General features: G+C 40.2%; 2 long non-coding RNA genes across 2 annotated transcripts in view; one reads left to right on the plus strand and one right to left on the minus strand.

Moving 5' to 3' along the window:
- The first annotated feature begins 455 nt into the window (after nucleotides 1-455).
- On the plus strand, nucleotides 456-22,078 carry LOC135231281 (uncharacterized). Its single transcript, XR_010321973.1, has 3 exons — nucleotides 456-8,940; nucleotides 16,217-17,370; nucleotides 19,340-22,078. It is a non-coding gene; the product is annotated as an uncharacterized LOC135231281 (long non-coding RNA).
- Nucleotides 17,340-23,234, minus strand: part of LOC135231282 (uncharacterized) — a 48,785-nt gene continuing 42,890 nt past the window's right edge. Inside the window, exon 3 of the long non-coding RNA XR_010321974.1 lies at nucleotides 17,340-17,615. This is a non-coding gene — a long non-coding RNA (uncharacterized LOC135231282). The remainder of the gene's footprint in view (nucleotides 17,616-23,234) is intronic.

Below are 23,234 nucleotides of genomic sequence, written 5' to 3' on the forward strand. Positions count from 1 at the left end.
AAATAATTTAAGCAGGGTTTGAAACTAGGTGGGTTGGTTTTATTGCTTGGTGCTTTAGGTATTAAATTTCAATTCCACATTAAAGTATATATCCATTTGAAAAATAGCAGGGATTTTGCATAGTAAACATGATATCAATTTTAGTCACTAGTTATAAAACACTATAATTTCACGAGAGGATGTTCCAATACATGAGCAATATAACATGGAAAGGCTTACAGTCTTTGGATTAAAATGACTATTTTTCAGTTGGCCTCAGTAATTTACCCTCCTCAGATCTCTAAGGTCATTTATAACCTACCCACAGCAGCATTTCCCTTTGCCATTTTTATATTTTAAGTAATTTCTACCAATTTAGCTTCTTATTTTACAGCCTCCAAGAAACAGCTATGAAATAGACTTGAAGGGATCTTTGCTACTTCCTTTTTCTCCTACAGATACAAAAGGAAAAAAAAATTAGGTTTTTTTTTTTTTTTTTAAGTTCCTTATTATTCCCTTAATTCCTTCTGTCAGGAGCAAAATTTGTGAACTCTTGAAAAGACAGGACTGTGTCTTACTTAGACTTAGCTCTCAGCACACATCTGACATAATACGTTTTTGTTTAATTGAACTAACAATATTTAATTCCAAAAGGTGGACATTAACACATGTATGGTGAGAGAATTGTCAATGCACAGGGTGGTGAGAGGATTGTCAATGCACAGGGTGAAAGGAAATGAAGATATTATTTTTATTTAAAAGAAGTAATAGTTGCTCTGTGAAGAATCCCTTAGCGATACCATGCTCTGTAAGATGGTTGGAAAAGCCCTGCTTAGCTGGGCACATCTAGTCATTGTACTCTGACCCATTTAACAAGCCATGTCAGAAACTTGTTTTTCACTTTCCTTTTGAATGTCTTCATCTACGAAAATGTGTAAGTGGGTTTCCCCTCCCTGGGTTAGCACTAAATGGGATTGGTATGGGGCTATAATATAACAATTTGCAAATGTAGAATAGATTCCGCTGCTTTAGGAACTTAAGTTAATGTCAAAATGTCAGATGGGCACCAGTCATGATCAGCAGACTTGTACTATCACAGAAAGTCCCAGGGAAAAAGAAGGCCTTTGCTTACCTCAATCTCCTCGGTATAATTTAAACCAGTGTTTTTCAACCTAACCTCAAATGAGCGTAGTAATCATCTGAGGATCTTGTTGAAAGGCAGGTTGTGATTCAGTTGGTCTCAGTAGTAGTTCAGCATTTCTGATACTAAAGTTGCTGGCCCGGAGAACTCACCTTGAATAGGAATGAGCTAAACTCCCCAAATCACAGTTTCTCAAATTTGCTAAGACTCTATTTAGGGGCCGTTGCTCATAACAGTGGATCATCAAGCTACTTTGACCTAGGTGTACTTAGAATTTCTGTTCTAGTACAAGGTTCATGCCTTTGTTACACTGAACCTTAGTTCCTTGTAAAAGGAAGAGTTTGGGTTGAACGGAATCGCTGGGGTACTTTTTAGTGATCAGATGTGTCACAATTTCTTTTTTTATTCAGGACAAATAAGGGGAGGTGCAAAGTTTCACCATTTCAGATTGGCATTATCCTAATTCTCTTCAGCTGGTTTGAGTCTTCTGCGTGGGTTCGGATCAATTCGATTCGGTTGTATTGGGAAAGAAGGATAATAGAATTGAATGATCAGAAACAGGTTAAAATACTTACATATGAATGAATATAGAAGCTGACTGTACTGTGTAATCATCAAAACTTACAATGTAATTAATGTTTCATGAATTTTAAAGAAAATGTGGTCTCATTGCCTTTTATGTCCACAGTACAACAAAACCAGGTTAAGTATTTTTAGGCAAAATTGTGTTCACCTCTGTGTTAGAATCCTGTTGGTGTTATGTTATGTTGTAATAACAATGTTTCTTTGAATGGGAACCTTTTAATGGCACTTTACTCTTTCCTGAGATTGTACTTAAAAGGAAAATGTATTTGAAAGGTCAAAAAAAAAAAAAAAAAAGAACCTTGGGCTTTCTAGGGGATTTTGACCCCTGGGTTTTTTTGTTTTGTTTTGTTTTTTTGCTCATGATTTCATTCTCCAGGATTTTAAATCATTCTAAGAATCAAAGAAATTGTGGGTCTTAATAAATACATGTAAACAAAGAATTATTTACGTTTTTATTCATATGCTGAATACTTTCACTCAGCTGGCACTGACTTCAAAACAAATGATGGCAAACCCTCCTCAAAAATAACAATAACGTTGTAACACAGGAAACTTCACTGGACAAAGGAGGAAGCCACTTCCCTGACAGTGGCTCTATTGAGTGAAAGATACCTCAACGGTCAATGAAAACCGTATAAACAAAGCAAAAACGCGAATGAAAATAATATCATCTTTACATAGTGAGGAGTATAAGAGCTAACGAAGCAAAACAAAACAAGGCACTTTGACCCGTACTTGGCACATACAAAGTGCTTAATAAGTATTTTCTATTGTGATTATTTCTGATACTGTCATCTTGATGTTGATAACAAGCAAGCCACAGTAGCATTGAGCTCTCTAACTCTATGGATGTGGGGGTTATTATTACTATTTCTTTTGAGTGGAACTTTTCACAAATGATGATATTAGTTGGTTATGGAAAATCTGGCACAGTATAAAACCATGCCAGCCGTCTTCTAGTCAATCCCGACTCCTGGTGGCCTCACGGGTGTCAGAGCAAATCCGTGCTGCACAGGGTTTCAGTGACTGGTTCTCAGAAGTATGTCACCAGGCCTTTCTTCTGAGGCAGTTCAGGGTGGACTGGAACCACAGACTTTTTGGTTAGCACTCGAGTGCTTAGCTGTTTAAGTCAGGAACTCCGACACACTACATAAGAGCAAATAACGCCAATATTCACTGGAAGTAGAATGTCCAACTCACAGACCATAATACTCAATTTTCTGTGTTCATAGACTGTCATGTAGAGGATCACAATTTGTAAAGAAATTGTCTTCTAAATAGAAGAGCAGTGTACCTCAATGGAGGAAAAAAAAAATGGTCTACAACACATACAAGCACATGAATGTATAGATTTCCATAAGAAATGCATATATATTTTTCTTCTAGTCATATTGAAAAATTAACATCACCCAGTAGTATCACTGGTAGTGTTATAGCGCTAATGCTAAAGTTGGGTTTTCACAAAACAAAAAGATAAACTTAGCAAATAGTTGGGGTTGTGAAGTTAACCTACCATTCCAAGTCACCTAAGCCAAACATTCTTTAGGATGGATAGTTTTCACTTATTAAGACTATTAAGTCACTCTTTTATGTTTGCTCTGTTTAAACAGGAAGAGGGATGCAAAAGGAAATTCTCCATGGTTCTGTAGGTGCTTCCCCCCAGCTTTGGAGCCCTGGTGGCACAGTGGTTCAGCGTTTGGCTGCTAACCAAAAGGTCGTGGTTCTAATCCACCAACTGCTCCTTGGAAACCCTATGGGGCAGCTCTTCTCTTCCCTATAGGGTCACTATGAGTTGGAATCGACTTGAGGGCAAGCTATTAGTTTTTTTTTTTTTTTTGGTTTTCCCCCATAGTTTATTTATGCAAAGTGAAGTTCATGGTATTTTCCCTGTATAAAAATACATCATGCTAGAGTTCAGGTTTGCTGAAGATGCACAACAGCAGAGGAATGACTTAGAAGAACTCTTTGAATAAAACAGTAAATCAGATTAAATAATTAGTAAATAATTAATCAATATCCCAAGATAATGATTAAATTTGCCAAGTCACCTATCGGACCTCCTAAGTGCAATTCCAGGCTCAGCCATTTATTAACTGTTTGATTTTAAGAGTTTCCTAACTTCTCTGTGCCTCAGGTTATCTACTCCTCTATGTAATAGGGTTACTAATAGTATCTCTTTCATAATGTGATTGTAAGAATAAACATAATCATTTATATGAAGTGGTTAAAGTAGTACCTTATATACAGTAATCAATAAACCTCAGTGATTATTAGAGAATGAATAGCATTTCCTGTAACTGTCATTAAGATCATTACTCATATGTTGTAGTTTTATGAGTTGCTTACCATTTTGTCAAAGCTGATTATATACTTACTATAGCTCGATTACATAATCTTGGTAAACACTTAGCAAGCGTAAGGCTTCTAGGTCAAGTTTAAGTCTCAAATTCTACAGAGAGCTTGGTAATCGGAATCAAATTCTGTCAGTTCAAAAGGGTCTGTGAAGATCAGGAATTTTAAGATAACGTCCAGACGACTTGGATAGTAAATAATTCTTAAACTTTCAGCTTAACAGAATTCAGATAGTAAGCACATAACCAGCCCTCAGGTTTATGTCTTTTGCATACATTCTGTACATCTGGGATGACGCTCACAGACTCTCCCCAATGTCCCTTACCAAGTCTCACTCTGCCCAGCCGTGTCTCCGTGGGTAGTCTGTCCTAGTCTGCGCTCATGCTTCATGGTGGGTACAGCTTGCGGACGTACTCTCAGTGACTCAGAGGGAAGAATGGGTCTATTCTTTTGTCTGATAACTTGTAGTGTCAAATGTCTATATATGATTTAATTTTTTTTTCTTGTAGTCTTTCGGGTCATTTGCTATTAAGCCACATTTTGCTTTTGTGAAGTCCCTGCAATGATTGACAGTGGTGAGTTGCACTACCTTAGTTTTGTTTTTTGCTTTCTTTCTTTGGATGATCTCACTCATTCTTTTTCTGTTGGAGAGGAAGCAACATAAATGTTTACTGTTCATATTTGTCTAGCAAGTATTACATGCTTCTCATGTGGTCTCTGTAAGGTTGCTTGACACTGACAATCGCTAAATTTTGGGAATACAGTTTGGGCGCCATAAGTGGTGTTACTTGGGAAACCGACTGTGAGAGAGAGATTTGTAAAAACATGAGCAAGAGCTACTGAGGGGGGCGGGAGTGAAGTAGAGGGGCAGAGGGAAAAGCTGAGCTGTGACGCAGCGGCAACCAGGACCTCAGCCCATCTCACAGGGAGCTCTGAATCAGAGATGGGGCTTCAGCTATGTTCCCAGATGAACCAAGGATGCCAGAATTTTGTATCTCTGCACGGGCCAGTCACTGGATCTTGGCTGCCCCCAGGGACTGGGTCTGAACTTGAGCCCATCAGCTTCCATCAGCTGAGGTCAATCCTGTAGGAACTCAAGGGTAAGCTATCAGCAGGCAACACTCCCTGGAACTAGGGAATAAAGGCCTTTGTCCAGAAGGGGAATCTGGGTAGCACACCACAGTATCCACTACAGGAGGTAAAAATTGGATGACTCTGCATTTGAATTAGATATGGCAGTTATGAAAATTCTTCTCTGGATTTTACTGGTCAGTTAATCAATCTCTATTTGGCAAGCTACTTTGTTAAGCTGTTGCCTAAGCCCAAGTATGAGAGAAAATCTTACTCATGAAGGCTGAGATACCCACTTCACAAATGATGCCTTCTGATTGGTATTAATAGTTTCTAAGATAAGTTAAATGATCCAGTCAGGACACAGAGACCACACCAGTGATTTGAACAGAGGCCATTTCATATGCACAGCTGTTAACTACACATAAAGCTGTTAACTGGATAACAAAAATAAAAAGAGAACTCTATGGAAACTCTGGTGGCGTAGTGAGTGGTTAAGAGCTACAGCTGCTAACCAAAAGGTCGGGAGTTCGAACCCACTAGGTGCTCCTTGGAAATCCTAGAGGGCGGTTCTATTCTGTCCTATAGGGTTGCTATGAGTTGGAATCCCTCGAGGACAGTGGGTTTCAACGGGTTAAGGTACCCTGAGAGTAGCTATTGCAACAAGCATCTTCCATCACCAGGCCAGAGGAACAAAGGGAGGAATTTGAAATGATTAACACTTAGGACTGCTGCGAGGGGCCTTGCAGAGCTGAAATGCAGGTCTCTGTGGAGGTGCTGCTGCCTAGCTTTTGTTGGTATCTCTCAGCTCAGTAAGGACCCTGTGGAGCCAGGACACAGGTTTCCCAGAATTGGGCCCTGTGGGAATGTGCCGGTGTCTTGGGGACAGGGGTGCAATGAAGACGGTTGTGAATGTGTGGGAAATGCTCCCAACTGGCATCAGCTGCTGCTAGAGGAAAGAACCGCTGCTGAGTAAAGAGGCACTGCTGGGAAGATGGTCAGAGTCAGGTAACAGGAAGAAAACAGGAGGGTGCTTGTCTCTTCCTCCTCCAGCTTGCAGGCCCCATCTAGCGCCCCCTACTGGCAAAACCAACTGTCAGCGGAAACATGGCTTGCAGGGTCCCAACTCCAACACAGCAAAGCAGAGGATAGAAGTGTGGGTGTGGAGCTGAGAGAAAATAAGTTAATAACAAGTACAATAAATAACATTTTACCAAGAAGAAAAACCACCAAACAGTGAAATGTTTTCCTTTAATAAAATCATAAGGTTGATACATAGACACCTGTAACAATTTATTGACAAAAGTATCAATGATGTTAGACTAGACCTCCCTGATGTGAAATAAAGAGAATACTTTCTTATGTTAACTGCAGTTTATTAACAGTGTTTTAACTAGCAAGTATACCATCGGCTGATGGATTAGAGAGAATGAAGAGGAATTTAGCACTGAGAATAAAAGAATTGATTTTAAATAGAAATATTTTCTTTCATTCACAGTAATTATGTGATTTTATAAGATGCTTGTCTTGCAAAATAAATCTCCAACGTTACTTAATAAAAATTGCTAAAATTTTGAAATGTAGTTCTAATATGCATGCAAATCAGGCAAAGAAAGCCACAGACTCCGATACTGTGGGGAAATCCCATGTAAGTGAGGGTCAGGACAGATTGGAGGACGAACAAATGGAGGGGAGTGTAGAAGCACCACACGTACAGCTAGAGTGTTCCAAACCAGAAGTTAAAACAGCGTGATATCGTATTGCTGAAGAAGTCGAATGCTGCAAAGCAAGTGTTCGGGGGCAAGTGGCTAAGAAATCACTGATGAACAGTTGTTTCAGGTGGCCGGTTGGGGCAGAAACTACAGCAGCAGAGTCTCCTGGTTTAAAGGGAACAAGTAATAGAGAAATGGCAAAGGCAAGTTGTCCAACACTCATTTAGACAGGAGAAAATTCGCCCAGCAATGGGAGTATAAGGAGCCCTGGGGGCACAATGGTTAATGGCTATTAACCAGAAGGTGAGCAGTTCAGACCCCCCAGCTGCTGCATAGGAAAAAAGACCTCTTGATCTGCTCCCATAAAATTTAGGCCAAGAAAACCCTACAGGGGAGTTCTATTCTGCTGTATAGGGTTGCTATGAGTTGGAATTGACTCAACAGCACACAACAACAATGGGAGTACAAAGCTGGTTCTATGACATCTTCCCTCGTTGAAGATAAAATCGGTCCTAATTTAGAGGAAGCAAAGAAGAAGGCAAAGCAGACCAACCAGTTTCTGTTCAGTCAGTCCTGACTGATGGCGACCTCAGGTGTGTCAGAACAGTCACAGGGTTTTTTCCATTCCCCAAGCCCACTCTTCAGATAAAGATTAGACAGGACTATAAAACAAAAAATCATACATGTGACGAGTGTGCCTCTTAGTTCAATCAGATGCATGAGACCAAATGGGCGGTTCCTGTCCGGAGGCAGGATGAGAAGGCAGGAAGGGACCGGAACTGGTTGAATGGACACAGGGAACCTGGGGTGGAACGGGGGAGTGTGTTGTCATATTGCTGGGATTGCAACCAATGTCACAAAACAGTATGTGTATAAATTTTCGTATGAGAAATTAACTTGGGCTATAAACTTTCACCTCAAGCAAAAAAAAAACAAACAAACAAAATCAATGGCTGATTTTTTGGAAGTAGATCACCAGGATTTTCTTTAAAGACACCTCTCTGAGTAGACTCAAACCTCCAACTTTTGGATTATCAGCTGAGTGTGTTAATCGTTTGCACCACCCAGGGACTCCTAAAGTAGAAAAGAAGAGGATAAAATGATGGGATGGTGGTGAAAAATGAAGGAAAAAAAAAAAGTCTCCGAGTAGGAAAGCAGGGAATTACGAGTAGGGTAGCAGAGGTGGAGGAATTGGGTTTAAAGATGTGTAAATACAGACAGACAAAGTTAAATAACAGGTGAAGGAAAAGAGCATCAACGTGGAAACCCAACTCCGTTTCACAGCCACCACAATGTGTAATCTATAGCATGTATACTAGGTTTTCATAGCAAGTATCTTGAGACTCCTAAACTTAGAATAATGATATTGATAATTTCATACTGAGGACCAAATCTAATTTGGGTGGCATTTGAGAAGAAAGATTTCTGTAAAGTTAATATGGCCTAACCTTATTACATTGTCTTTATGGAAATAATATTTGCATTCAACCTTTCTGAATTATACAAGTCGTTTAGCTTCTTTACGGTTAGGTTATTAACACATCCCCCTATCCCCCACCACTGACACAAAGTGACACTGACTTTTGTGGTTCTGTAAAAAGGAAAGCGCCCACACATCTGCCCGCCTGGTCTTAGCGCCATCGATACCATTGCCGTTTGATTCTCTGGGAGCTCTTTGAACTGAACCAACTTGGCTAATGACTTTCAGTCAGAAATAACTAACTTTCATCAGAGTCAAATACACCTTAAGTACTTACTCTAAATTTTCTCCCTCTCTATTTGCATAGAAGCCTGGTGGCTGTAGTGGTCAAGAGCTTGGCTACTAACCCAAAGGTTGGAAGTTCAAATTCACTAGCCACTCCTAGGGCAGCTCTACTCTGTAACACATGGGATCACCATGAGTCAGAACTGACTCCAGGGCAACAAGTTTGTTTTTCTGTTTGCTTGTGTTTTACTTGCATGTGTCCTATACCAACGAGTGAGAAACACGATTATAAAATGAGATAGTCTAACCTCTGTAATGACCACTCCCTTTTCTTTACTCCTTTGTTTCAAGCAGCTCCCTATCTGGTAACTGGTTGGAGCCAGCATTTACCAATGGTAAGATATTCAAACAATTTTATCTGCATTTTTCTGTCTTTAGCAGCTCTGGAGCCAGCCTGACTCAGGACCACCGACAGGTATTTGATGCTTTTTCAGGTAGCAATATACTCAAGGTCTGAGGGGTAGCTTGTGATTCTTCACCCCCAGTTTACCAACGATAGAGCTTTTTCAGGTAGCAATATACTCAAGGTCTGAGGGGTAGCTTGTGATTCTTCACCCCCAGTTTACCAACGATAGAGCCTAGTTTCTTTTCCCCTTGGCTGGCTTACTCGAAGCCTTAACTGTTTCGCATTATTGTTTCTTTGTAAAGGAGGAAGTGTGAGCTCAGTTTTCCTTGTGCTAAAAGAAGAAGGAAGAGACAGGACAGGAGCAATACCTGCTGCGCAGGAGGGAAGAAAAACCCCCTGCCCCTCGCCCCCCGCCCCCTGTACTGGCCCCTGCTTCTCAGTGACCTCTGAGCCCCGCCCACCCATCTGAGCCCCGCCCACCCATCTGAGCCCCGCCCAACCAGCGCTGACAATCTTCCTTTGTTTCTGAGCTGCTTGCGAAGCTCACGCTGGGACAGAAATGAAATCGTTTTCATTATCCTTTAAACACCAAGGCTTTCAGGGAAAGGCTTTTTGGGGTGTGTGTGTGTGTGTGTGTGAGCATGAGAAATACTGATTTTTTTTCCTGTCATATTTATCTCCATTTTTTTTTTTTAACTCAGTACTGATATTTTTCTAAAATTATAGTGCCCTTCATTTTTCAGAAATTTCAAGGAACTTCTCTTATTCCCTACTTTTATTGATCAGCACAGTATCCACGCTGAGCTGACTGCCTTCAGGTGAGGAGAGAGGTCACATTTGCAACTGCTTTGAAATCCAGACACTTCCAGCAACTCAGAAAAAGGGTTTGATCTCGGGGTCTGAACAGCTAATGGGAGTTGTTTGCTGATGAGGTAATCTGTGGCTGACTCAGGCTGAGCCTGCTTTCCTAAGGTGACTTGCTGAGGAGGGTTTTGGCGAAGGTCTGTGTTAGCTCAGAGAACATTTGCATTACAGGTTACATTACAGTCTTATCCGAGGTGGAAAAAAAGGCATTAGAAACTCGCCTGTGGACTGTTCCTTAGAATTCTGCATGTATACTCAGGTCTCCCAGGGGAGCTCTCTCTTTGGATATTTCCTATTCCTAATTATGTGCTAAACAAGGTAATGATTTCTGATTGCCTTTTCTTTTCAACCTCTGCTTTTGGATCAGCAGCCTGGGGACCTAGATAAGTAGGTCAGTTATTGCTGACGTCAGAGGGAACTCCAGGCCTTAGGTTAACCACGCAAGATACAGAGTTGGAAGCAAGACATGGAATGGTATGATTAAAAATGTAAGTAGGGCTAGTTCATTTTTAATGATGACAAATTCTAGCAGCGGAGGAAGAATAAGAATAAATCATGAAAGTTCCTCCTTGAGCCATATAATCAGGGAATAAAATGACTCATTTTTATTAGCTAATTTTAAGGTGTAATCACATGTGTGGGGGTGGGGAGATCTGTCAATTCCTGCCCTGATTCTAGCATATTCCTTTCCTCATTGTGGGTGTGTTCTCTTCCTCAAACCTGACTGGTCAAACCAGACAAACGGTCAAATACCTCAGATTACTTAGGGAGTAACCATTGTTTCCACGGTACTTTATTATCATAGTCTCAGGGGATTTGCTGTGTTTCACATTTTATTTATCTGTACTTTCAAAGTTCCAGACTTTTCCTGAGACTCCTGCATTCAAGGCAGTAGTGGAAGGAATAAGTTAGAACAGACTAATCCTTCTCACTTAGGAGAATGTCCCAGCAAATTTGAACTTCGAATGTCATGTCTAAAACAAAAACAAAAACAGAAAAATCCATTGCCATGGAGTTGATTCTGACTCACAGCGACCCTGTAGGACAGAGGAGAGCTACCCATAGGGTTTCCAAGGAACAGATGGTAGATTTGGAGTGCCGACCTTTTGGTTAGCTGCTGAGCTTTTCATCACTGCGCCACCAGGGCTCCATGTGGTGTCTAAAAAAAAACCAGAGGTTGGTTATTATTACTGCAGTTCTAGGATTTATGAACCACCAAGGCTTAAAGTTGCCCCAGATACAAAATAGTCTTCCCAAACTCTTCAAAGTATCCCCAGCCCTCTCGCATTCTGTTCCCCATGTTGTTAATTCGTTTATTCTTCGAATAGACGTTATGTACACTATGCTAGCCACTGAGGATAGAGCTGTGGCAGTGGTGGCTCAGAGGTAGAATGCTCACATTCCATGCGGGAGGCCTGGGTTTGATTCCAGGCCAGTGCACCTCATGGGCAACTACAACCTGCCTGTCCATAGAAGCTTGTGTGTTGCCATGATGCTGAGCAGATTTCAGCAGCACTTCCAGACTCAGATGAACTAGGAAGAAAGACCTGGCAATCTACTTCCAAAAATCAGCCATTAAAAACCCTATGGATCACAACCATCATGAGGATGGCACAGGACCAGGGAACCTTTTTTTCCCTTGAGCATGGGGTCATGTACCCACCTGATGACAGCTAACAACAACAACAAGGATTAAAAAAAAAAGTTGCCATCAAGTTAATTCTGGCTCATAGTGACCCTATAGGACAGAATAGAACTGCCCCCCACAGTTTCCAAGGAGCAACTGGTAGGTTCAAACTGCCGACCTGTTTGTTAGCAGCTGTAGCTCTTAACCACTGTGCCACCAGGGCTTCAAACCATGAGGATAGAGCCATAAAAAAGCGTATTCCTTAACCTCAAGGGGTTAACAAAATAAATAAATGCTTACATGCAGTGTGATAGTGGTAACACAGGATGCATCCGGGGGAGACCTCCCTGCGGGCAAAGTCACAGTGGGTCTGTTTTGCAGGCTCTGTGCGTATCATTGTGCCTGGCACATAAGACCTCTCTATAAATACATGTGACTTAAATAAGTGAATGAATTGGAGCAAAAAGATAGGCAGCTCTTTTCCAGGGCACTTATAGCATAGTTACCCTGCCATGAGACCAAGATATACTTGATGCCCACGATCAAGCAACACAGTAGTACAGTAGTTTCTGGATGGACGATGACATGGAATTCGTTAGGAAAATGTAAGATATACATACCCAAGGAGCCCTGGTGGCACAATGGTTAAGTGCTCAGCTGCTAACTGAAGGGTTGGCAGTTCAAACTCACCAGTGTCTCCTCAGGAGAAAGCCCGGCTGATCTGCTTCCATGAAGATTGCAGCCTAGAAAACCCTATGGGCCAGTTCTGCTCCATCCTAAAGGGTCACTATGAGTCGGAATCATCTCGACAGCACACAACAGCAACAAGGACAACATATATATATATTCCTTAAATTTCTATTTTTTATATTCTTTTTGAAGTTGTAAATTTTAATATTTGCAATCTGAAATACTGAGTTTCTTTTAACATCAGCAGTAAATATCCAAATTTCCTTTTTATTTCTGCATACTTAGCTGGTCTTGCTGAAGCTACATTAAAAAAACAAACAAACCAAACCAAACAAACAAAAAACACACTACTTTATTAGTGGTCTAGTTTGAACCAGTCATTTTGAACTGGTGGAAACATGTAATATTTTTTCATTATACAGAAATATACCAATAATTTTGTATCTGAATGGAAAGTTGAGAATAATCGCTCCTAATGGATTGTGAACACGGCCTTCACACACACCCCAACATACACACACACACACAAAACCCTTGTTGTTGAGTCAATTCTGACTCATTAGCAATCTTATAGGACACAGTAGAATTGCCCCACAGGGTTTCCAAGGAGAGGCCTGTGGATTCCAACCTTCCGGTTAGCAGCCAAGCTCTTAACCACTGAGCCACCAGGACTCCCCCACACACCCCAGTCCTATGTAAAAGTTACACTGAAACAGATTTGATACATTCAGTTTTCTGTAATTTTATTCAGTCCTAAATACCTGGATTGTTTGGGAGCTACTGGCATAAAGAATTAAGATTCTTATCACATGAATAAATTAATGGGAATTTCTTTCCAAGATCAAAACCAATCTTTATTTCTATGAAGTTCCTTTTTTTTTCCCCCAGTGGTGGTGTTTATTTTTTGTATACATTGTTCTTTTCATTTGTTATCTAAAATATAAAAATATTACTGTAAAATAGCAGAATCCAGTTGCGCTCTTTGGTGTCACATTTCTCTGGAAGTCTGTGTTCACAATGGTCCCTGTGCAATTTCCCGGGTTCACCTGATCTAGCTTTTGCCACCAACCTACCTTTTCCCTGGGACCATCCATCATGCCCACTCCCTTTGTTATCAATGGCTCTTTATCTTTAGCCAGAAGGAAGATATTTCAGCTTCATTGTGTTGTGTGTTGGACCTCAAGAATGTTTAGCACGAGGAAAAAAAAAAAAGATTAGTTTCACGTGAGACCAGATGACCTCAGAAGTCCTTTCCCACAAATGACATGGCTATGGTTTCAGCTTTCTTATGACTGCCTTCTGTGATAGCATCAGAACATCTACATTCCACGTTCGTGAATTAACCAACCTAGTAAATTTTAACATCAATAAGATACATACCGAGCCTCTAACCCCCTCTCCTTTCTGCCCCAGTCTCCTCGCTTCAGTAGATGCAAACCAGCAAGCAGATTCAGCTGTTCATATGCTTTCCTGGCCCACTATATTGATCCACATGGTGTTTTAGGGGAAAAAAAAAAATATGAACCGACATTTTAAAACGGGAAGATTTCATAGACACATTTCAGTGTCCACTATCCCTTGAAAAAAGTTGGAAATTTAATAAGACTAGATTTGCACTTCCCTGATGCAACAACTGGCCAGAGCTGAATACCCGCTGGCCTCTTTAGGAGATAGACTCAGTCTCCACTTTTCCACAGTCTTCAGCACTCCCTATAGTTGCCTACTGCTGAGTTTGAGAACTTGCCAAACATTACGATACATATTTATTTTTCTTTTTCCCAGCCTGCGCTTCACATTACATGACCTTCTGGGTCCATGTAGACATTTGAGTTTGTAACTCCTACTCCATATCCTATTTTATTCATAAAATACTACCTTTGGGGGTTATTATAGAGATAATCCAATGAAACTGCTAATACCAAGCCAAACCAGTTGCTGCCAAGTGGATTACAACTCGTATTGGCCCCATGTATTGCAGAGTAGAATTGTGCTCCACAGGGTTTGCAAATCTGGGAACTTTTGGAAGCAGATCACCAGGTCTTTCTTCCAAGGTACCTTGGATGGGTTTGAATTGTCAGCTCTTGGGGGAGTAGTCAAGTGCTTAGCCTTATGGGTCACCCAGGGACTCTTAAACCACTGATAGTACTTTGTTAATGGCATTGACTTCCCCTACCCTTGTGTCACAGTTATTATAATTCCTTTCACCCTCTTTTATTAGGAGCAAGTTAGTAGCATTGGCATCACTTTTTAACACCTACATAGTCCCCTGCTTATCGATGTCATTCTGTCTGTATTTGGTAGATAACACTCACGTGGTGTTTCAAAGTGCTTTTCAAATGTCTGAGCTTACTTAAATCTCGGGACAATTCCACTGGAGAGGCTTGACCATCTCTAGTTTGTAGGTGGGAAACCGAGGTTTAGAGGGGCGGCTTAGTAACGTGCCCAAGGTCACACAGTAAGTGATAGAGCTCAAACCCAGTCCAAGACTTCCTGACACCAAATCTCACAGTCTTTCCACTGTGAATGTTGCCTCCTTGATAAGCTCTGGGCTTTACAGTTTAAAATTTCTTTATGTTATTGTCAACTATGAGTCGGAATCGACTCGACGGCAGTGGGAAGTGGGTTTTAAAACAAATGGACATCTGAGCTGCCTGCTAGAACTGTCCAACTAGTTGTTTTGAAGATAAGAGTTCAAGTATTTAATAATAAGGCAAAGAGGAAATTTACTGCAAGGAGTGATTTCTGGGTTCAGAGACTCTAGAATGATTTTTTCAAAGAACTGGATACATTATGAACAATAAACTTCTTTATTAATATAATAAATACATTAGTGCCATCATCTCCAGTGTGTTCATGAGGGCATTGATGATGGTTCAGTGGTAGAATTCTCACCTTCCATGTGGGAGACCCCGGTTTGATTCCCGGCCAGTGCACCTCATGCCCAGCCAGTACCCCTCTGTCAGTGGACGCTTATGTGTTGCTGTGATGCTGAACAGGCTTCAGTGGAGCTTCCAGACTAAGGCGAACTAAAAAGAAAGGGCTGGTGATCTACTTGTGAAAACTGCCAGTGGAACCCTATGGATCACAACGAAATGTTTTCCGACCTGCAACTGATCATGGGGATAGCACCGTACCGGGCAGCTTTTTATTGTCTTGTGCATGGGATCACCATGAGTTGGGCTGACTTGAGGGCATTTAACGACAACAAGTGTGTTACTGCGTGTGTGTTGACTGGCAAATAATTGGTGGCGTGAGCTAAAGGACATGCTGATTTTTCGATTTTCAGGTTTGGTGTGGGTAATATAAATTGTTGTTTACATGTTTTTTTTTTTTTTTTTTTTTCTGAATAGCTCTGTACTTGAGTTACGATCTGCTGGTGAAAATAAACTGAGTCTGATGTTATAGACTTGACTTTAACCGGTTTAGAGTAACAATAACGAGCTGGCTAACGGAGTGCTTAACACATTTATGTATTCATCTGAGAACTATGTGGTTGTCCGTATCCTTTTTTCTGTGTAAAAGTTTAAAGTTTCAAAAGAGTGGGCAGCTCTTGCTAATTTGCTCTAAACTGCCTGTTTCCTGCTGTGCCCAAAAGCTCGGTGATGATCCTGATGACAATTGCCAAGCTGCCTGTGCAGAGCTGCGTGCTCTTTGTGCGGTCAGTCAGCACCCTCTCCCTGGGCGCGCCCCCCACCCGGAGCAATTAGCGTACACTGAAAGAATCCAGCAGTGTGGATGTACTCAAGGCTCAGGACAGCCCCAGAGGCTACTGTGTGGACCACTTCCTAGCAAACTGTGTTTAGCAAGACCCTCTGCTCTATTATTTCTCAATTATATGTGCCTAAGACGTTTTCTCTTCATTTTGACATTTCAGAAATGCCATTTGCTATGTTAACGGTCATTGCCATTTTTGCTCAAACACTTTTTGAAAAGGTGTGTTTCTTTTCAATTACTGACTTCTCCAGGGATTGTCACTTACACTTTGGAGGACTTTTTCCTCTCATATTAAGGCTACTGTCTGTAACACATCCACAAAAAATAATGGCAATGCTCTCAAGGTTTATAACCCTTTCATGTGTTCCAGCTACATTTTCCGCCCCTGGAGGGTTACTGGCAGGCATCTGAGCCACTTTAGTACATACTAGCATAGTGGCGGATACTGACACAACTGCCTAAAAACTAAGGAAGTTGATCTGAGCCACACCGGAGTGTTGAGAGCCATCCGTATGAGGGGATGCTTCCCAGAGGGGTGATTGTGTGAAACTTTTCTGTCTTTTAGGCTTGTAAGTATGTTTACTATTTCCTTTGTGTTATTGGGAAGACAGTCACTGGGATTCAGAAATAGTCAAGTAAATGAGTTATTTTTGGGATGAAAGCAGTTTGTGATGCACTTTCTTGGCCATGGTACCAATATGTACAGCATGTGTGATATGCTTCATGGAACATGGGACTGATGGCCTACTTGCATTAGTCACCTCCCTGATGGGACACTTTATAAAGTGCTCGCTGGAAAGTCAAGTAAGGTATTTTATGGCTCAAGTGTAACCAGGAGGTGTGATGCCTTTGTCTGTGATGTACTTCCTGGAACATTGTACCGATATGGACCACTAGCAATTGGCACCCTATTTTTTCAAATAACAAAAAACTACCAACAAACAATGATTCAGCAGCCATTCCATTAGTGAGTAAACACAGCACTACCAAAAAAATTACAAAAAAAAAAAAAAAAAATTCACCCATGATAGCATTTTAAAAGGATTTCTCTGAAATAGAATATCTAAATACATTGATGAGTTTCAATAAAATCCATTTATACTGAAGGTAAAAATGATTTCTGTGGCCCCTCTAACTTGTCACCTCATTCATTTTTGGACAGTGACTTTGAACAGAGTCACAAGAAAGGAGTTGTTGCTGGCTGTCACTGAGTCAGTGCTGGACTCACTGCCTCCTCAAGAACAATGGAACCAAATGCTGCCTGCTTTTGGATCAGACCGTTACGATCCACAGGGTTTTCACTGACCAACTTTCAGAGTTGAGCACCGTGTCTTTCTTCCTAGTTCCTCTTAGTCTGGAAACTCTGCCGAAGCCTGTTCAGCGTCATAGCAACATGCAATGTCTCCACTGACGGATAGGTAGTGGCTACACCTGAGATGCACTGGCTTGTTGGGAATGGAATCCGGGTCTTCCACAAGGAAGGCAAGAGTCCTATCACTGTACCACCACTGCCTCGAGAAAGCGGTAACTCATATCAATGCTTGCATATTTCCTTTTGAAAATTTAATTTATACCAACGAGTTAACTTTCAGAGAAGTTTCTTGGCTTAAAAACAATTGGATAAACACAATCTGATCACGCACCCAAACTATCAAAAGTGTTTCTACATCAGGAATTAACTTACTGTATTTGCTTGCCTCTCTTGTTTTCTGGGCCACGCACGCATCTCCAGGCCCATCCACTGGCTTTCTGCTGGGACTTCACGTTCCCTAAAAAATTTTTTTTTTTTTTTGGTAAGGAATTACAGTAAGAAAATTTGTCAAAGTAGGAAAGAGTTAGTTGTCATATTTACTCATATTTAGCTCTGGACTGAATATTGACTGGGATTCACAGAGTGGAACTTTTTACAGTTGCAGTGAATTAGAAAAAAAAAAAAAAATCTTAGTTTGAAAAAAAGAAAACCACAACAGACTGTTGAACTTTGTTCACCATTGAAACTACGTTTAGCATCATCAACTAGAACAGAAAATTCTAAAGGGGGAACTACAGATGACATAATTTGTTGTTACCTTTCTGACATTCTAAAGACATATGGAAATGAAATGACATTGCCTGAAGATAGTGTCTATATTTAAGGTTTGCTTTTGAGCTATTGTTGTTTCCACTTCTAGGCATATATAACTTTATTAGAGTAGTCGGTACATCAGTACGGTAGGAGGGTTGAGGAAATTGTCAGGGCTGAGACCCAGAAGGGGGTGACTGGGTCTGGTGGATGAGGACTCCGAATCTGCCTCTCCCTGCTTGTTCCCTCAAGTCTTTAGGAGAAAAGCACATGATTTTTCATTATGAATCTAAATAGAGGTTTTCAGATGAGATGTGTTCATTCAATTAAAAAGAAAACCAAAGCTATTGTCATTGAGTCGGCTCCGACTCATGGCGACCCCAAGTGCATCAGAGTAGAACTGTGCTCAATAGGATTTTCATTGGCTTGTAGTCTCCTGGAAGTAGATCACCAGATCTTTGTTTTGAGGTGCCTATAGGTGCATTCAAACTGCCAACCTTTTGGTTAGTAGGCAAATGCTTAAACGTTTGCTCCACCCAGCAACTCCAATTCTGTCAATAACATCTTCTAAAAAGTCTGCCACCTGCTAGCAAGTGTATTAGCCATGCTGAGGAGAAAATTGCAGGGGAAAAAAAAAATATAGATATGGCCTGATTTCTGCTGGTATACCTGGTCAGCCCCCAGTTCTTCTTCCAGCTGTTCTAACAAAATCTCCCATCTGACTGCAACCACATGACAGACACCAAGTTAGAAATCCTCAATCAAGCCCTTCTCCAATCCCCCCAAAACAAAAACCTATTGCCATCGAATCGATTCCAAGTCATAGCTACCCTACCCTATAGGACAGAGTAGAACTGTCTCACAGGGTTTCCAAGGAGTGGCTGGTGGATTTGAACTGCCAACATTTTGGTTAGAAGCCAAGCTCTTAACCACTGTGCTTCCTGGGCTCCCTCCAATCCTTGATCCCCCAAAGTTGTAAGCAAAATCAAATAGCTATTTTATACCAGAAATTTTGGGGTAATTTATTACATGGCAATAAATAACCAGAAAAATGAGTTTAATATATTGACTAAGAATGGAGACTTGGGAATCTGGGCATAGTTTTCCTGCTACGACCTAGTCACAGGTACGTTTTACCCATGTGTTTTATTTATTATTTCTAAGCCGATCACAAAATTCATTGCTGTATCTTTTAGCAGAATTGATATGATTTATTTCAAATAGGATAATATACCTCTGAAAAAAATAAAAACTTTAAGGTGAATGCAATAGTATTTTTAAAGTTTTGCAGAAGAGGTGATAAAGTGAAATTAAGGTATTTAAGTAGATGATTCTAGAAAAAAAACTGAAAATATGTTATGCTTTTGTGGTGTGTGTATAGGAAGGAATATTCTATTCTAACTCTGTTTACATTGATCCTTTTTACTACAGCTGTATATTATCATTGTTGCTGTTATTATTATCATTATTTTGAGAAGTAGTTAAATGGCTCTCCAGTCAACCTGTCTGGATTTGATCCCAGTTGCATCATTTACTGTTCAAGTCATGGTGGAATCCCTGGATGCCACAAACAGTTAAGGCATTCAGAAGCAAATGGGAAGGTTGGAAGTTCGAGCCTACCTGGAGGTGCCTTGGAAGAAAGTCCTGGAGATCTACTTTAGAAAAATCAGCCATTGAAAACCCTCTGGTGCACAGTTCTATTCTGACGCACATGAGGTCGCCATGAGTTGGAGTTCAACTCAGTGGCAATTGCTTTTGGATGTTGGACAAATTACCTAATAAATCTGTTATTTGATAACTGCTAACTCAACACGGTTGTCCCTCCTGTAAGCTTTTCAGCTTCTACTATCCCTTTCCTACTTGCACACATCATTCTTTGACTACACAATCCCTATTTGTCTTAGTCTTCAGCTCCGACTTATCTTTAGACCATCTCAGGGTGAAAGACCCTCCCAGCAGAGTCACAACTTCTATGGGGCCCACACTGTGCTTACTTCTTTGCTAGCACGTATAACAATGAGTTGTTATCCACTGTTGACTTTTCTGTTATCCTGAGTAGAGTGTGACCCTCAGGGAAGAGACCATGCCCTATATTTTTTTCTATCTGCTGGTATCTAGTGTCTTACACAGAGTACAGCACAGAGAAGCTGAATTTAAATGAATGAACGAAAGTGAATGGATGAATTATACATTTTTCTTTAAACACAAATAATGCAATTTCAAAAGTGTCTGAGGCAAAATACTTCTAAAACTGCACATATGCCATGTGTTAAGTATCTTATCCTGATAAGTACAGGCAATCCCTGGGTTACAAAAGTCTGATTTATGTGCCATCATACAAACACTAGTTACAGACCAACCCTCGTAAAGCTTATTATATTAAAACAGTATTATTACAGTTATTACAGTACTATCACATTAAAGACATTTTTGTGGGCCTGGAGGTGTTTCTTTAACGTTTTTTATACATACGAAAGTACACTATATGCTGAGACAAACATTTGACTAATGTTAGATATGAACCTTATTTAACTGTTCTGATTTATGTACAAATTCGACTTAAAGACAGATTTAGGAATGGAACGCCTTCATAATCCAGGGTCTGTCTGTAATGTGGTAATTTATTGAATTTGCCATAGCTTTAAAAAAGAAGTTGTAAGGGTTTGGAATTCCGATTGAAGAATTTGTGACATTTTTCTAGCCTTTTTCATTCATAAGGAACCCTGATGGCACAGTGGTTAAAGTGCTTGGCTACTAACCAAAAGGTCGACAGTTCAAACCCAGCTGCTCCGAGGGGAAAGATGTGACTCTTCCTACAGGGTCGCTATGACTTGGTGGCAGTGGGTTTCTTATCCATAGGCAGTGTCATCAGATAATTATAATTAACATTTTCCCGTGAATGGCAACCTGTGCATTTAATTAGAGGCAGATATTTTATGAAGTTAAAGAAGATTCTGGGCCCCTGGGAGGGCCCTAGCAATGAGTTTACGTGGTCATATGTTTGAGCATATTTTTTCAAAAGGGACATGAGTGCATGGGTTAAGGCCTCTGCCTTCTTTCCTTCTACATCTTTACATTATGCCCCTGCTGTCAGGTGGTGTTGGAAGGCTGTAGGAACTTTTGAGATCTGGCGAAGGGTAAGTTCAGTAGGAAATATGCCATTTTGACAGCAATTTGGAAAGCCAGTTTGGACTATTTCAATAAAGTCAGAAATTCCAGGCTTCTCGTTCTGTGAACAAAAAGAAAGGGCACCCTTTCTAGTCATCTTTAAATCTATTTACTAGAGAACTAAGGGAAAAGTTGAGATAAAAATTAGTGGAATATAAAACAAAACCAACAAATATGAGCAATGACATCAATAAAAATTATTCTCATATTGAGATGCAAGTTGTACAAAAATTTCAGTTCATACTGAAAGCAGCATTTTCTAAAAGGAAGAGATAAATTCTAATAAGAGGAATGAATAATAATATATAATTAGTAATTTGCAATAAAACATAAAATACTCTGATGTCTTTACAGCTTATGTGTGAAAGAAGTTGATAGACTATCCCAAATTTGATAAGGAGCCTAGAAGTCCACACGTTTTTATCAGCAAGGAGTTGTGAAGTTGAAACAAGCTTTTCTAAGCAATGACCAGGAAAAAAACAAGTTTTGATCATATATGTGAGAGGGAAGACTGAATTTTCTATTATCTCTATAGAAAATTATGTTAAAAAATCATTGACATAAAGGGACAAAGACTACGTAACTTAAACATGTAGGAAAGTAGTGTTAGATAGGTCAGCCAGTTAATTAATCAAATATTCTGTGATTCCTTTGGAAATTCAATGTTTGTGGTATTTGTTAAGTTTATAGCACTTATTGTTTGTTTTGATTTCTCTGCTATTTCCTCATAAACATTGATTTGTGTGTTTATATGTTCCTTGTTCATAAAGTGGGACCCATAAACTTCATACCTGTTGCCATCAAGTCAATTCAGACTCACGGTGGCCGTATTGGACAGAGAAGAACTGCCCCCTCAGGTTTCCAAGGAGCAGATGGTGGATTTGAACTGCTGACCGTTTGGTTAGCAACCAAACATTTAACCACTCTGCTACTACCAAAGCTCCACCTAACCTGCATGGGCATTAAAAAAATAATATAAAAACCCATTGGCATCAACTCATAGCAACCCTATGGGACACAGTAGAACATCCCCATAGGGTTTCCAAGAAGCAACTGATGAACTCAAACTGCTGACCTTTCGGACAGCAGTCAAGCTCTTAGGCACTGCACCTCCAGGGCTCCGCAGAAGCGTTGGACCCCGCAGATCCTAGCTCTACCCCTCGTATGATTATTTTAATTGTACGCCCTATTTCTGATGTCTATACTTTCAGTGCGTTGTCTAATACCCCTGAACCTGAGAGGCTTCACATCACCACACAGTTTCTAGTTAATTAATGGTTAATTTTCATTTAAGCCTGTGTGAAATAAATCTTTCACCTCTCTTCTAAAAGATATTTACCTTTTTATTAGTGTTGGCTAAACTTCTTTTAGAAGACAACATTGATCAAGGAAGAAAGAAGTAAATGTAACATATGGAAATTGGGTTGGCATGTATTTAAAATGATACGTATATCTGGGGACTCAAATATTGATTCAGCTGAGTGACCAACAGCGCTAACAAAGCATTAAGGTCATAGCATATGATATTCACTCAATGCAGCCACTAGTTCTGTACACTTAGAGCAATGAGTTCTGGATTTGGGGGACCTAAAAGATTTTTTAAAAGATTTTTGTAAATAGCAATTTGCATCAGCAAGGGACTTAAGTGTTGGCAGGAAAGAAGTTACCAGCTTTAAAATCAGCTTGTGGGCAACTATGCCTCATGGTAGGGTTAGGGTACAAACTGCTAAAGAATATGTTGGCTATTGTTAAGCAAACTCAGTTTTCATTTCAAAGAAACTAGCTGACATGTCCCCTTTATGACAAACAATTTTTTAACAGTAAAACTAGTTTGTCTTGAAACGTTTTCAGCCTTTATCTCATGTACATTGTGAAAATAAAATAAATTAAAAATGGCTTAGCCCTGACTAGGAAATACAGATATTTCTATTCAGGAGGACCACTTAAACTAGATTATTGCCCACAATTTTTTTTTCTTTTTTCCCTTGAACCCACAATTATTCTTAACCTATCTATGACACTGACATTGGTTTTCTTTCCCTCCTCTTTGAAATGCTTCCTTCAGTTGTCTTCCAGGAGAGCTCTCTCCTCTAGTTTTCCTTCCACAGTACCGTTCCTCATTTTCCCAACATCTAACATTAGCGTGCCCCAGGACACT

This window comes from Loxodonta africana, chromosome 4, assembly GCF_030014295.1.
Source record: "Loxodonta africana isolate mLoxAfr1 chromosome 4, mLoxAfr1.hap2, whole genome shotgun sequence".
NCBI lineage: Eukaryota > Metazoa > Chordata > Mammalia > Proboscidea > Elephantidae > Loxodonta > Loxodonta africana.